Here is a 12488-nt window from a genome sequence, read left to right as displayed (position 1 = left end):
AGACACAAAATCGCTAAACAAAATTATGACTGTGCGGTGGGATGCATATGAAGCAGTAGCAATAAAATAGTAAGGAAATTTACATGTGGGACCAATAAATTATTGGCACCTGATAATACTACAAGCATTTTATTCACATTGTAAAGTAACCATACTGCCAAAACTTAGAATCCATATACTATATCATAAAATATCAGCTGCAGCTCTGCCTAACAACAGTGCTTTAGCAATAATTGATGAAGCTGTAGTCTATACAGACCAGTATCTTCCCATAATTCAATATTAATGCCTCGACTGACTTCTTTTGAGGCTGCCAAGAACTTTGTCAATACTTATTTAACTTGTAAATATTGATATTCACAAATACAGTATAGTAAAAGTTGCATATTATTGTTGCATATCCTACTTATAATTTATATTTTTCTTAATTTGCGGAAAAGTGTTGTAACTGTAGTTCTAGTTAAGCAGTGCACAAAAGTCGTATGCCTGGGACACATTACAACATTTACACAATGATTTTAAACAATTGTTACATTTATACAAACAATTTAAACAACTGTTTGCTACAACATTTGCTCTGTATACAAATTGATCAAAGAATCTCAGAGCCCTGGATCTTACATTAATTTTTTATGAGCAAACATTATTTAAGATCAAAACATGGAGTTCAACCAAATGATCATTAGTTATTGATCTTGTAAGCATGTTTAATACTGAACATGTTTTCTAAATATACAGTATTATACATCATTATACATCATATATTCATTTACTAGCCCACTGAGCAAGTAGAAGCTCAAATGTGCTATGCTTTGGTTGCTTGGAAACCCAATTGATTAGACTAAATTAGATTAGATTAAATTAATGTAATAATATATGGTGGCTAGTTAGCTAGTTAAGTGTATTAATAGAAAGTAAGGGAAATTAATGACATGTTTATACCCTCAACAACAAGTGAGCAAGTCAGTGTTTGAGCTATAAGATGCAATGTTCTGTCCTTGCTTTGCTTCAAGCAGATATCTTAATTTTCTCTCTATATGTCTATAAAACTCTGAAGTGACTCCATGTTGGGCTATATGGCAAAAAGGATCATCTGTCATCCAGGTATGCTTATTAATCCACCTGGTAAAATCATTCTACCAATAGCCAGATCGTGCCTGGGGATGACTATTGTAGTGCAGCAGGGGGTGGGGTTCAGAACGAGTAGCTTGCACCGGAGTTACAGCATCAAGGTGAAGCATATTAAGTTTAAACGTAGCCTACATCCCAAATGAAAGTTTTTATCAGTAAGGAATAGTGTTTTTTGTCGTTTTCTTGTTGTTGAACATACTTGTCCACGGGGCAAGTACGAATAGAAAACTAACAGCTAGTGATTTGTATTCACCCCTGCCTTTAGTAATCACAAAAGGGTTGGAAGGAGCGAATTGGTCTCACAATCTGCCTGATTATTGTTTGGCGTGGCCCAGGCATTAGAAGATATTCCTACATTCCTGCATCTCTATTATGTGTGTATTTTTTTGCAAGTCCAGATAAAACTATACATTCAGAAACTCTGCTCATATCACACCCATGCAGTATCAGTTCCCACATTCAATATAAGCTGCTTTTTATTACTTTCAGAGCCCTTCATGGTCTTGCTCCTGCCTTTCTGAGCTTTCTGAGCTCCATCCTTACATCCCATCTCATACCCTGAGGTCCTCTGGCAGCGGTGTGCTTGCAGAAACCCACAGCAAGCTTTACATGTTGTGCTTTAAATGAAGGTCCTTTAGGGCCAGTGCCTCCAAACTGTGCAAACTACCCCAACCTGTATGTGACTGCACTTCTATTGCTTCTTTCAAATCTCTTCACATGATATATTATTCTTTTTGGCTGACCATTAAGAATGCCATGTAACATGTAACTGCCTAATCAGAAAAAGATTTTCAATACACAGTGATGTACGTTGCTGTCTGTAAACTAAAGCCGGCTTTTTTTTCTAGATAAGTCCCCCTGGCGAGACTCTAAATTTAACTTGGAACATACACAGCATTTAGTGTGTTTACTTGCTTCATAAGTGTTTATGTGAGAGGTATTAGTTGCTCATAGCAACAAATCAATTAATTAATCAGGGTTGAGTGTCCATGCTATTCTGTGGCAGATTTAATAAAATAATTTGCTTTAATGTGGGCTGAAAGGAGTGACACCCCACTGTGTTTTACCGATTGTTTGGTTAATGTCTGATTCTGCTGTTTTAGCAGATATTCCTAGTGAGCTTATACAGGCAAATGATAAAGCTCATATACACAATAAGAATATTTCTTTCATGGCTTTCTCTGGGGATAGATGAGGTGGAATAATTCTTTTTTACATTGGAACATATTCATATTAGTATTAAGTTAAATAACCAACTATAGCTTTTGCATTTTTAGTAATTTGCATTTTTACCCCATTTTCTGCCAATTTGGTCCAAATATCACATGACAGCTAACATTTGGTGAGGGTGAAGTCTAGCACATACTTCTTCCAAGACACTTGAAGCCTCACAGAGCAGCTGGACAAGAGCTATCTACCCTCTTCCACATACATGAGCTCACATGATTGGTTAGTGTCATTCTGATTGACAGGAGAGAGAGAGTATGCATTCTCTCACTACAAGAGAGCACGGCCAAGGCATCATCAGGATTCATGCTTTTATTTGCTCTCCCAAAGATAGGCTGTCTGTTGTGAAGAACGTGATGGCCTTTATAAAATGTTTAACTGCCTAACCAATCAAAACTGTTACTATGAATAATTCACAATGTTCTCTATTCTCTGTTTCTAAATTCTTTATTTTTTTTAGTTATTCCAACAGCTGTGAGGGGAGCTACTAACCCAAAAATGTGAAGCATCAAATTTACTTTGAATGTAAACAATTTCCACATGAAAAAATACATAAAATCCATAATTTTGTCTTTTAATTTGCTAAATTTTGGCATTAATTATAACTATATTATTATGCCTCCACGTCTAGGTATGTTTTCAGGCTGTCTGTGCTTGCGTCTGAGATTCTCATTAGTGCGATATCTTGAGATCGAATGGTTGAATGTGTGTAGGGTTTTATATGAAATTGTCATTGTAACTAGCAGATGAACTGATTAGATTTTTAAATGGATCCAAACAGGGTCAAGGTCACAGCAAGGTTAAATGTCTAAAATTGTTTTTCTTCAATAACTTCTTTCTTGTTTGTGAAACAAAGATGTTAGATACACATTCATGTTCAGGAATTCAAGGAACATTTTCTGGCTAATCTACAATTTTGCAATCAATCCGTCAGTCCATCCGAGATTGTCGTTAGCTCAACAACTCAAGAACGAGTGGTTGAATGTTTGTAGAATTTCTATGGAATTATCATTGTAACCAGCAAATGAACTGATTAGATTTTGGAATGAATCCTAACAGGTCACAGCCAAGGTCACAGCAAGGTTACAGGCCAAGGTCACAGCAAGGTTAAATGTCTGAACTAGTTTTTTTTCCCCCCAATACTTTCTGTATGAAATATATTTTAATGATATTTAAGGCAAACAAATTAGTAACATGAAGGACTAGACTTGTTGGTAGTGGAAGCATTCCTGTAAATACCATTAACATCGAGTTCTGCTTGTGATCAATGGAATGATTTTAACGTTTGAATGAAGTAGATTCAGCACAACATCCTTTTCAGTGCAATGTGAATGGTCCAAAGGTTATCAGGTTATCACCCGCAGGGCCATGACTGCCCCTGCTTCACCTTGATGTTTCTCTGATGGCCCTCATTACACCTACTGCTGGTTTTATCACCTCCCAGTCTGCTGTGAGGTTACTGAAGTGGGTGTGCTGATGCGCACCGAAATTGATGATAAAGGATAAGAAGCTCAAAGTGTGCTCTCTGGGCAGTCTGCTCCACTAGATGAATAGAGTGGAAATCTGATTAGACTTAGAAATTCTGATGCCAATCGTTATCTCACAATCTTCCTCTCCACCTACTTTTCCCCCTCAGCATGTTGCCAGCATTTAAAGTAAAAAGTCCTGATGCTTTGCTCTTATGGTGATTTTTTTCCTCTCCTCGTGCTATATGGATTAGGGTGATATGTTTGTGTGGTTATATGCTGGCTCTCCTTCTCTGTTTCATCTGATTGTAGTTGAGTTGACCATTTTTGGAAAAGGAGCACTGTGTTCTCTCTGTTTGCTTGTGATAAAGCATGTCAGTTTCCATTCCTGCTCCTGCTCTCTGCATCACTAGAACTACTGCAGTATGAGCTGAGACTTTAGCCTCACCTGCTTGAGGAGATGCAGATGGGCCAAAGCTGTTAACACCCTCACACACCATATTTTATATGTAGATGCGTTCACGGTAGATTTGAATTTATCATCTGGCATTCCCAGAACACAGTTCCCGCTAAGCTTGACTTATCAAGGCAGTCATACACAAAAAATACTGTTCAGAATATGTCACATTTTGATCCATAGTAAAGCCGTAAACAATTCAACAAGACCAGCACAAATGCGTAGAAACACATACACACCCACCCACACACACACACACACACACGCACAGTTTTGAAAAGCTTTGATGCAAATGTATGAAAGTGGAGGAGGAAGCGTAAAAAGCAGAGCAAGCCATGCACCAGGATTCACAAAACAGGGAGCTGCTTGTTGTATAAAGCTTTTTTAATGTGTTTGATTGTCACTGGATTTAAGCATTTAGAACAATAAAATATTCTTTTTTAGAAAAAAAAATGCATATTGGGTTCAAGTCTCATTAGCGCATCTATCATTTCTTTTGGCTAGGGTTGCAAAATTAATCATATTTTATCTGTGTTCACAAATTTTTGCTTTCTCAGTTAAATCAAATAAATTAAATTTATTAAATCAATAAATTATGCATGATTAATCGCAATAATAGTGAGATTAGCTAATGGTAATTATGCTAATGGTAATATAGCATTTCTATAGTAGCAACGTGAGTGTTAACAGGAACTTGTGTTGAAGACTTTCCACAACATGTAACTGTAATGGATAAAAAGCACAATGTGTCATTCATTATTAAAATTAAAATTTGTAAGTGCTGGCAAACTGCTGTGGTATAAGAGAACAATACACTTTTGACGTGATGTTATAGGAAAATATTCTACTTCACGCTGGTATAGATCTTCCTCTTCACATTGGGCTTTGCGCTAAAAGCAAAAAGCTTTTTTTTTTTTTTTTTTTTTTTTTTTTTTTTTTTTTTTTGTATTCGTGAAGTGCAGTGAAACCATTTTGTTGAATTGGATATATGATTCGTGATAAATAGTATTTATTTGAATATCATGCAAATAAATAATGACTATTCTAGCCGTTATTGTGCAGCCCTATCTTTGGTCATCTTCCCAGCATTTCTCTGATCAGTGTTTTTTCGATATGGTTATAACATTTTAGTTATTAGTGTAGACTGCTGAACATTGTATAACTGTGTGTCTGTGACTAATGCATATGTCCAGATGACATCTGCAGTTTGAAGTGTTTAACCATGTGTGACTGTAGCGTAGCTGAGGGACCACAGTAAGGGTGCTGTATACAGCAGAGGTCCAGATGTGGACCCAGTACAATATTTCAGTTGACCGAACGAAGCACTTGGAAAAGTACGTATAAAAAATGTCTGTAGTTCAGTGACTCTAGGTTTCTAAACATGAACTAGCACTGCTTTTGCAGCAGATCCTCTGTTGCAGCTTATTCAGTCACATAGATTTATGCAAATTATTCAGCTGATGGTAGCTCATTGGACGAGAGGCTAGCTACAGGGCTAGAAAGAGGGGAGAGTTTTCACAAACCTCTGCAGATTTTTTTCATTTTATTTACCCTCTCTGGTCTGATTACCAAGTAACATAGCTTGTTTAAAAAGAAAGTTTAAAGGTGAATGAACAGAGAAGTATGCATTTATTCCCTGAACATCAACTTCAATGGATGTGTCTCATCTGTTCAGAGCCCAGGACGCTAATCCAGAGTAGTAATGTGAAGCTCCACTACAAAAAAAAAAAAAAATTGTCTTATTTATAGCCAACTAATCAGTAATGGTTCAACATTAAAAGGTAGCTGTTGTCACCTTTCTGTCATATTAGTTGCTTATCCAGAGCTTTGTAAGCAAGGAAATTTATGTTACTGGACCTTTACAAATTTTAGTTGAATACCATATGGACTGTGTTGGTGTTCTGTGTGATCACAGCACACAGGAAGATTCTGCATGAGGCCGTGTGTTTTGGCAGTTTCTGACTCTGCACTGCAGTAAGTAGAGTGAAGAGAGGCAGTAAGAAGATCAAAGATGACTAGTATAACTACATCATTTTCTCTACAGTGAGGGCAATCATTAGCATATGAAATTTGGCAACTATTGCATTTTATCCAAAGGTGTGAATATCTGTGTACTGGGCCAAAGAGTACACGTCACACATACTTTTTCTATTTTTAGGAGTAAGATCAGTATATTCATACAAATTAATTGTGAACGAGATGCATTTTGAATTATAGTCACACAGAGATATCCCATAATGCTGTCGGACCTTCATTGTTTAAAAAATAGTTATAATTTCTACAATATTTAAATATGTAAAGTAAAAATCCTAATTTGAATGTTTAAGATCCTAAATTCTACTTTTAGGCTTGACTTACATAAGTCAGTCCCAGAAATTTGGGGAAACAGCTTTGAATAATGTGCCTGTGATTTATGACATACTTTATTTTTACTTTTAATTATGTACCACATTTCTAATTAAATATAAAAATGGACAAATACAATTTCTAGTAAGTCTAGTTTTCTGTGGCTGAATCTCAGTAGAATTTTTTTATTCACCCTGCTTGAACTTTTCTACATTTTGTAGCATTATAAGCTGGAAGTGAAATGGACTTAATTGGGATTTTGGGTTTTATAAAATATGTTGCAGACTTGAAAGTGCTGATTTTTTTTTAATGACACAAACAAAAAATCAGACGTGTTGGATGCATACGTATTCACCTCTGGATTAATACTTGGTAGAACCACCTTTGCAGTTCTGCAGTTCCAGCTGCTAGTATGTGTATAGATATGTCTCTTTCAGCTTTGCACATCTGGATCCTGATATTTTTTGCCTATTGTTCTTGTCAAAATTGCTCAGGCTCTGGATGGAGACTATTGGTGAAGATCAATTTTTCAAGTCTAGCCACAGATTCGAGCTCTGGGCTTTGACTGGGCCATTCTAACACATTCAGGTTCTTGGTTTTGAACCACTCCAAGTGTTCAGGACTCTGGGGATATAATTATCGGCTGCCGTCAACTCAGTTCTACAGAATTGGTGAAAATAAAAACATCAACATGACTGTCATGTTTACCCAGTAGCAGGTGAAAGAGCAAACTCTCTTACTTCCAATATAAGCTTGTATTATAGGTAGCTATAGGTAAATAAATACACAATCAGACACATTACGGTTTATGAAAAAGTTATGGTTTTGCTTTCTTGTGCTTTCTTGCTCTGTTTAGGAAAGCAACAATTTAATTTTCTATGGTTTATGAAATACAAACCCACAGTGCAGTGCTACTGCTATTTGTTCTGTCTGTGACAGCAAACCTAAAGAATATTCAGATTATTTAAAATACTCAGTCATATTTATACTCAGTTTAAATGCTCATTTACAGTCTAATTACAGGATTTTGGCAGCCCTAATACTCTCACACACTGAGGGACAAATGCATGCACATATCCTAATGTGCTAATATTATTTTTAGATGGCCTTTGAACCACTGATGCCATGCATGATCTGATCTCAGAACAGCTGTTTTTCATCCCATTCTGACTCTCAACAGTACACTGCGTCCGGCATATCCGAGAGTAAGCCTCCTCCGGTCAGGCTTCTGAAGCCTTCAAAGCATCAGAAAAGCACTTCATGGCTTCTGCCTACCCACTTTCTCTGTGATTGGCCAGTAAACACGTGTGAATAAATAGCTGGCTTGAACTGGCGGGAGCTCTGACAGTGTGTCTCTCCTCCTAAAACATGTTTAGCACATTTCTTTTTAACTTTTTTCATTTAATTCTTTTTAATATCATTTTTAAATCAAGTAGCTTGTAAACTATCATATAGTTGAGGAGTGGAGAATAACATTGCACTGTTTCATTGCTTAACATATTCTCCATTTTTGGTCTGATAGATGAACATGGATAATGACAATGCAGTGTATGCATGCAAGCTTATTTAACAAGATGGTCTGTTGGAGCTGCTTGCTCTTTCAAGACAATGCAGTGGTGCTGTTTTTTGTGTTTTTATTAAATCAGTATTTAGGGACTTGTAGCTAAACAGCTAACTACATTTTTAAAGTACACTGATACTGATAAAGTACACTGATGATTGAAGTGAGTTACATCAACACAGTTTGTTTTCGTACATCCAATATGATTTGATCATGTATTTTCAAAACTCTGAATAAAATTGAAATCTGAGCTCTCACCCGAACCAAGGATCAAACAGCAGCCACATTACCACTGCACTGTTCTACCACACATGCTTTAATCTCTTTAATTTAATATTATAGTTAAAGTTCCTGTCAGTGCCAACATTCTCACGAGATTGCATAATGTAATTGGTTTATGTTACTACTACGTGATTTGATCTCTCTACATATTTCAATCTAGTAATTAGAAATTTGTTTAAATTAAGTTTAGGATAAGCAATAAAACTTTATTTTATGTAAACTATATGTATTGTTTTTCTTAAATCTGACCAACCACATATTCCATTTTTTTTTCAGTATAGCTTGCACATTGAAGTATCATTTGTAATATGGAACACGTTGGAAATAAGAAGCTATGAATAAATTTAAAAGCTGTCACATAGAGAAGTTATGTAGTAGCCTACCAATTTTGTTAAATCGTAATACATTTTAGCAGTTTATTTAGAATATGTATTTAAATAAATACATTCCATTAGATCAGGAATGTCAAACTCAAATTCTGTGAGCCCTTGAAGGACCATAATCTAAGGCTAATCATTTTGTAACATATCAATACTATTGATTAACACCAATAACCTAGGCTCTGAAAGTCGTATACAATGTTTTAGAATAAAACTATCTAAACTAATTCAACTGTATGCATTAAAATATTAGGTAAGAATAAGATTTATTAATCTGATTAAAATATATCTGTATGCCAAGTATGGAAAATATATAACCTTAAGAAAGAGATTCGACTCAGTTATCTCTGCTAAGAACATACATGTCCTTATTCTCCCATCTCGATTGTCTTTGCCCTCCATCATTTTTTCCCTCCTCTATACTGGCTGATACATTTCGGGATTTGGAGTCAGTCATTGAATCACACTAAAGGTCAACATGTTGCTGAATCATTTCTAGACGCAACAGATAGGCATCCATTTTAAGCAGCACTTCAGCTCTGTGAGGTGCGAGCCTATGCTCGTTGTACAGAGGCGGGTGCGGAACGCGGGCTACGCTACGGATCGGGTGTGAATTCTAGATAGTGTGAAAATGTTGAGTAGTAGTGTACTATGGGCAACTTCAGTATTATTTTTTTGCAAGTTCACATGTGACACATGCATTAGACTATATCATTTTCCTTCTCATCTCAGTCAAAGTGCCGTCATTTTACTTGAAAATGTCTGTTTTCACTCACCAGGTGCTATTTACTAACTTGCTCTGTGACAGCTAAAGACCCTGCTACTGCTCTGAAGCATCATGAGCGCTCAGACTGCTCAAGGCGGTTTGTTTTGGGCAGATCTCAGTAGCACTTGAGATGAAGCATTAACCAGACATAAGGACACTAGCTCTTTCACCCCACGATGCTTTAATGAAATGAAAGCTGTGTGACCGAGGCCAGATTCTGAGATACACACCCATACACACAGTCACACACTTACTGAGTTTTACTGCCTAACCAGCTGTGTGATAGAACAGATAAAGACATAGTTGAAGTTGACAAGCTTGACTCTCTTTCCATTTCCATGCATGTATTATTCACACACAGTGCATGGGAACAGCGTGAGACAGCGGCAGGCGTGCAGAGAGAGAGCGAGAGAGAGAGACAGAGTGAGAGAGAAAGACTGTTCTGTAGCCGTCATCTCCCAAAAGGACAGAGTCCATGGTCTTTACTCCATTTCTAATTATCCGGTTCTTTTCATCACTCAGCAGGGTGGTGTTGATTTCATAGCTGGCTTTAAAATGAAAATGCAAATTGTTGAGGGCAAAACATTTAAAGACATTTGTTTTCACTGTGTGCTGCTGTATTCATAACATCCTCTGGGTAACACTTTAACATCTGAAAGTTACTGCGCAACCCAGGACCGCATTATTTGATCATCTATCAAAAATAGTCTTTTCTCCATTTATTTATGTTTTTTTAAGAATACATTATTTAAAATTGAGACAAAACCGATTTTGAGCTGCTTGAAAAATTCTTATATGAAATTGAAATACAGTTATACCCGAAATACCCTATTCATATAACATTTGCAACAAGTGTTTTGAAATTGTTGTGATGTGTACAGTGTACAATGTATACAGTTTAAGTCAAATCATAACATGTGCTGTATGTGCTATAGGGCACAAAGGTAGCAAGGGAGGAGAAAAACATATCAAGGAGCTAGAAACTGGGCTTGGAATTGCAGTGGCACCACATCGACGGAAGACAAACAAAGGATTAAACATACTAACAAATACAGTTATGTGCAAAAGTTTGCGCACCCTAGCCAAATTACATACAGAATTTGTTGATTTTTGAAGTGAAAAGAAGTAAATACAACCACTGCAGCAAACATTATAAACATACAGTAAACATGTGCATTAATGTTAATGCACAGTTACTTTATATTCAATGAAGTCATGAACAAATCTATCTATTCAATTAGTATTCAAATATTCGAAGGCATGTATAAGATGCTATATGTTCTATTCTATGTAGTGAAGTAAACAGAACCGCTGCAGCAAAAGTTATAAATGTACAATAAACTTGCAATTAACATAAATGTTACTGCACAATTACTTTATATTTGATAAAGTCATGAACAAATCTATATATTAAATTAGTATTCAAATATTTGAAGGCATCTGTAAGATGTCTGTAGTGAACATCTGTACTAAATTAAGATGGGATTTAACCTACCTGTATTGCAAGCAAAACGGATTTGGATCTCAGATCTTGGATAGGACTAGTTTTACATAGGGTGGGTGAGGTATTGTAATTATTACAGGAGTATCACTAGGATTTCATCTCACCCAAAACCATGATGTCAGTAATTTTTTAGGGACTGCATGTGGATGCATCTTGAAAGATTATGCCATATTTTACCTTCTATAAAATGCCCAGGTGAAGTACTCCTGGGTAATTACTGTATATCCTGTTTGAAATGACAGCTGAAAATTCAGTTATATCCTGTGGGAGAAGAGGTTTTGAGTTTTTTTCTTTAGTATAAAGACATTCCAGGATGTGCTCTTTTCTCTTGTCTCTCACCGAAACCAAAATGCAACCAAGAATTGATTGCATGTAAAACGCAGAACACTTTAACATGAATGATGTTTAAAAGGACACGTCAGAGAAGAGACACTTACAGCGGGTTTATAAAAGTGAAGTTCATATAGCACGGGTACTTGCATGGCCACATGCAGTACAACAAGTGCTTATGGTCAAAACAATCAGTTTCTATAAAAATGAGGTGAATTTTTAGTACATATGGAATTTTTCGTGTGACAGCCATGCATGCATTATAAAGACATTCCCATCTCTGTGATATATACAGAGATCAGTTATCACACATGAATCCATCATGATTACTTACAGACATCCTTCAGCAGCATTATTGACAGGCAAATTGTATGTATCTTATCCTGTCCAAATAGTACTAAAGAAATGTAAACATTTAGAAATATATAATTAATATAATCACTACTCTGTGCAAATAAATAAAAAAATACTGTTCATAATAAAGCTATGAGGCTTTCCTTTGCTTTATGTGCTATGAATACATAGTGAAGTTCAGCAGCTAATATTTATTCTGTTTGCGGCATTGTAAAATGATTGGCTCATTAATATTGAAATGCATTCAAGTAAATTTGACACCGCTAATACATACGCAGTCTAAAGGGTATTAACAAGTCTAATTATGAGGAAGACAGGAAGTCAATAAAAAGCTGTATGACAAGGTGTTAGGGGTCTATTATTTGTTTTGCTTACTGGCAAGGTAAAAAAAAGTGTAAATGTTATATTTTGCGGAAAAAGAAACTGTGGTAAATGATAGTGATGCACAGAACAGAAACGGAGGAGTTATATATCCTTCGAGAGGCTGGTGGATCGCATTTATTCTGAAACAGAGTTACTACAGATATACAGCTGATATCGCTGCAACTCAAACTTACAGTTACACCCACAATTACACATACATTCACAGCCGATCTAAAAATACCCTCGACTCACACTCCTCCCACTCACCTCTCCTTTACAAACACTCAAACTCACACTTGCATAATCACACTCTCTAAGAGT

The 12488-nt window shown here is 36.1% G+C and overlaps 1 protein-coding gene across 2 annotated transcripts in view; it reads left to right on the top strand.

Moving 5' to 3' along the window:
- The window catches only part of kcnd3 (potassium voltage-gated channel, Shal-related subfamily, member 3), a 140596-nt gene that overhangs the window by 23839 nt on the left and 104269 nt on the right, over positions 1 to 12488 (top strand). The gene's annotated exons all lie outside the window — the stretch shown is intronic.

The sequence above is a fragment of the Pangasianodon hypophthalmus genome, chromosome 8, assembly GCF_027358585.1.
Source record: "Pangasianodon hypophthalmus isolate fPanHyp1 chromosome 8, fPanHyp1.pri, whole genome shotgun sequence".
In the NCBI taxonomy this organism is placed as follows: domain Eukaryota; kingdom Metazoa; phylum Chordata; class Actinopteri; order Siluriformes; family Pangasiidae; genus Pangasianodon; species Pangasianodon hypophthalmus.
The sequence above is the reverse complement of the archived record's forward strand: the minus strand, read 5'-3'. Positions and strand labels throughout refer to the sequence as shown.